Below are 4,579 nucleotides of genomic sequence, written 5' to 3'. Positions count from 1 at the left end.
AAGGCTTTCTAAACTTTTGCCCACAAAGGGATGACTAATGGCCAAACAATCATGCTGCCCTTTCAATACAGCCATGCCATTTGGCCTTTAAGCAGCTGACCCACCTGCCTGAATAAGACANAGTAGCAAGGAATGAGGTCTGCTGATTCTTCCCGATCTCCAGAAGGGGTAGTCAACTCAGGCAGCGCTATTTTAATAAGCAGATACAGAAAGTCCATGCAAAATCGATCTAATTCCAGCTTCTTTTAACTAGGATGTGAGACTTTCTACTGTGCTGCATACCTGCTTCCTATGCCATTATCCTCGCTGAGCCACACACACAAAAAAATCCCAGTTTTTAGATTGCAGTGGAGCTGTGGTAGAAGAATGTTATCAACAGCAGGAACATCTCACGTGCTTCCTGGATCCTTAGCTATTCTTCTTGCAGCTGGGAAGCCATTGAAGTGTCAAGGTAAACTTGTTCTGGGCACTTATATTGAATAAGACAGAGGTCCCCAACCTTTTGGGCACCAGGGACCGCTTCCATGGAGAGAGTTTTTTCCACGGACCGGAGGGGGCGTGGTTTCGTGTGCTGCCTGCATCCCAAGGATGGGGCTTTGCTTGTTTGTGCGGACCAGTTGCTGGCATGCCACGGACCGGTACTGGTCCACGGACCAGAGGTTGGGGACCCCTGCCCTAAGAGTAGAGCTAGGATACCGGGGCTGCAACAGTCTGGATGAACATTAGGATGGCTTGTGCAGATAGCAAAGGTCTCTTTGCTGTTATCTCTGTGGTTTTCTGGGTATACGGTAGCTAGCCTAGAAACAGTAGCTCTGGATCACAGTCCATGCCTTTTTTTGATTTATTCCTTGTGAAAACAAAGGCAGTGAAATAAGGACAGGACTGAAATATGGCTGCTGCCAAGTTCAGTGCTCCCTGACTAGAAGCTGGAAGAACTGGTCCACCCAGAGGGACTTGCAATTGATGGCAGCAGGGAGGGTGTTTGTGAATCAGTTAAAAAATGTTTTTGAAACTTGGTGTGTGTGTGTGTGTGTGTGTGTGTGTGAAATCAATAGACACATAACAGAATTACAAAGATGGCAGGGACCTTAGAGGTCTTCTAGTCCAACTCCCTGCTCAAGCAGGAGACCCTATACCATTTCAGACAGGTGGCTGTCCAGTCTATTCTTAAAAATCTCCAGTGATGAAGTAACTACAACTTCTGAAGGCAAGCTGTTCCACTGGTTAATTGTTACCACTGTTAGGAAGTTTCTCCTTTATTCCTGGTTGCTTCTCTCCTTGATTAGTTTCCATCCGTTGTTTCTTGTCTTGCCTTCTGGTGCTTTGGAGAATAAGTTGACCACCCCTCCTCTTTGTGGCAGCGCCTCAAATACTGGAATACTGCTATCATGTCCCCCCTAGTCCTTCTTTTCTCTAGACTAGCCACTCCCAAATCCTGCAACTGTTCTTCATATGTTTTAGTCTCCAGGCCTTTAATCATCTTGGTTGCTCTTCTTTGCATTTTTTCCCAAAGTCTCAATATCTTTTTTGCAATGTGGATGGAGTATTCCAGGTGTGGTCTAACTAAGGGTTTATACAGCTGTATTATTCATCTGAATTTTCTGTCTGAATTGATTCCAATGTGTGCAGATCTATTAGCTATTACCTTTAGACTCTAGATTAGAATTTAGAGTCTAGATTAGAATTTACAAACCATAAACAGTTAGGCTGTTAGTTTTTCTTTGTCCAGAAGAATTGTTTGTTTGTTCAGCCTGGCTACCCAAAAGAAATTAACCAGAGGCTTCAATGATCAGTTAAATGTCTGAGGAAAGCTACAGTTTTTATGATATTTGAGTTCCAGGAGTATAAAGCCTACGGTTGAGAAAGCAGCTGTTTTCTCTATAAGCTGAACTAGTTGGCGTGGAAAATAAAACTGCTTCTGGTTAACATCTTACCAAAAAAGAAAAAGAAAGAAAGAAAAGAACCCTCATCACTTCATGTAACTTATTCTTCTCCTCTCTTCTTCTCTAGAAGGACCAACAGGAGAGACATGCCACCCACCGCAACCTACAGTAATTGTGTCACATTTTCAGAACGACTACTGTACTCCTATGACTTACCATTTTTCCTTTAAACTTTGATACTTGGGTCTCGCCTTCCTTTCTCACAACACTATAAGTGATGTTAAGTATCTAATAAATGCTTAATTCCTCTGCTTATATTGTTATCAAGTGTGCAATCTTCTCTGGATTAAGTTCAGGAGGACCAAAATTTGCCCCACAGAAGCAAGAAAGATTATTCAACTAACCGATTTATTGGGTCCTACCCTTTACCTCAACATTAAGAAAACCAAAATCATGGCATCCGGCCCTCTCAATTCCTGGCAAATAGATGGGGAAGAAATGGAGGTAGTGACAGATTTTATCTTCCTGGGCTCCAAGATCACCACAGATGGGGACTGCAGCCAAGAAATTAGAAGACGCTTGCTCCTGGGGAGGAAAGCTATGGCAAATCTAGACAGAATACTAAAAAGCAGAGACATCACCCTGCCAACAGAAGTACGTATAGTCAAGGCCATGGTTTTCCCAGTTGCAATGGATGGCTGTGAAAGTTGGACCATAAGAAAGGCTGAGCGCCAAAGAATTGAGGCCTTTGAACTATGGTGCTGGAGAAGACGCCTGTGAGTCCCCTGGACTGCAAGGCGTTCAAACCGGTCAGTCCTAGAGGAGATCAACCCTGACTGCTCTTTAGAAGGTCAGATCCTGAAGTTGAAACTCAAGTACTTTGGCCACCTAATGAGAAGGAAGGACTCACTGGAGAAGAGCCTAATGCTGGGAAAGATGGAGGGCAATAGAAGAAGGGGACGACAGAGAATGAGGTGGCTGGATGGAGTCACTGAAGCAGTAGGCGTGAGCTTAAATGGACCTCAGAAGATGGTAGAGGACAGGAAGGCCTGGAGGAATGTTGTCCATGGGGTCGCGACGGGTCGGACACGACTTCGCAACTAACAACAACCCTTTACCTTCCAGGGGCAACTTGTCAATTTTAAAAAAGTGTATTTACAAAACAAAACAAGTTAGGAACTATAAACAAACAATTCTACAGGTAGTCCTCGACTTACTGCAGTTCATTTAGTGACCGTTCAGAGTTACAACGGCACTGAAAAAGGTGACTTATGACCGTTTTTCACACTTACGACCGTTGCAGCATCCCCATGGTCACGTGATCAAAATTCGGATGCTTGGCAGCTGACTCTTATTTATGACGGTCGCAATGTCCCGCGATCATGGATTCCACTTTTGCCACCTTCTGACAAGCAAAGTCAGTGGCGAAGCAAGGTTCACTTAACAATTGTGTTGCTAACTTAACAACTGTGGTAAGAAGCATTGTAAAATGGGGCAAAACTCACTGAACAAATGTCTCACTTAGCAACATAATATGCCTGTAATATACCTGTATATTCAAAGGGATATATCAGAATTTTTCAAAAGCGAGGGTGGGGGAAGATAGAGTGAAATTTGTGTTCACTATGGAGATACATATATATGTCATCCACGGGGCAGAGATAAGGAAAAGATGAACTCATCCTTTGGAAGAAAAGTGATTCTTTGGCTCCCGTTTTTTCTGTACATCTGTTGCAGTTGGCTTTCTTAACCTGTTTTAAACAAAAAAGTTGCAATTTTATAAAGCTGGGTTTGATTCAGCTGGAACTGAAAGGAAAAAAAAAAACCTCGTAAGACACAATGAGTTCACTTTGAAAGGAGGATGATCCCAGATCCCATTTTATCTGCCGGGGGAGACTCGGCTGCCTGTAATATTTCACTTTAAAACTTCCTCCGACATTGATGGACTCACAGGAAAAAATATTGCAGACTCCAGTCTCCAAAGAAGCATTGGTCAGGTTGGCAGTGCATCACATGACATGCTTACCACAATTAATTTTATTGTGGTGTGTGGAGTTAATCCCATTTTCTTAGCGTGCATAATATCTTGCACCATAAACGTACCACAAAGACTGAATTCTCACAACACTCAGCTCTAAAATATGGCTGGCTAGCTTGTATCATTCGGCTTCAGTCCATCGTTGTATTTCATCCATCCCATGGGGAAAGATTTCTGGTTTGCCTCTTTTGCTCTACATCTAAGCTTGGCATCGTTCCTTATTTTGTATCAGTGTGTCTTTTTAACAAGTTTACTTTGCTATAACTTTCGGCCCAAGAAGCAACCATTATCACTGGAAATGTTCACGACACAGATTTGGGCACATTAACTTTTAATAACCTATTAGTTGTAGAATGTCCTCTAAAATGTATAATGCTGTCTTTTGCCTATTTCTTCATGCTTCTTAACTTCCTATTGGTTATGCTTAAATCAATATTATTCTAACTGAACATTCCCTCTTTCTGGCCCAAGAGAAAGAAAAAACAAAAAATACAAAGAAAATAGAGAAGAGGGAGAAAAGTAAGAATATAATAGAGAAAAATAAATGTGTAAAAAAATTACTTCTAACCATTATCACAAAAAACTATAAACAAATGTAGTGACTCTAAGGTTACAGTTATCTCTTTATCCCATATCCCATCCGTTATCTTTAGGCAAA

At 42.1% G+C, this 4,579-nt stretch overlaps 1 protein-coding gene across 1 annotated transcript in view; it reads left to right on the top strand.

Annotated features, from left to right (window-relative positions):
• Positions 1 to 433: 433 nt before the first annotated feature.
• The window catches only part of LOC107297182 (E3 ubiquitin-protein ligase LNX-like), a gene marked incomplete at its 3' end in the record, with an annotated part of 90,595 nt that continues 86,449 nt past the window's right edge, over positions 434 to 4,579 (top strand). Inside the window, exon 1 of the mRNA XM_029286244.1 lies at positions 434 to 451. The remainder of the gene's footprint in view (positions 452 to 4,579) is intronic.

Source organism: Protobothrops mucrosquamatus, unplaced genomic scaffold (genome assembly GCF_001527695.2).
Source record: "Protobothrops mucrosquamatus isolate PMUCROS unplaced genomic scaffold, P.Mucros_1.0 scaffold3169, whole genome shotgun sequence".
NCBI lineage: Eukaryota > Metazoa > Chordata > Lepidosauria > Squamata > Viperidae > Protobothrops > Protobothrops mucrosquamatus.
This window is presented reverse-complemented; position numbering and strand designations above follow the sequence as displayed.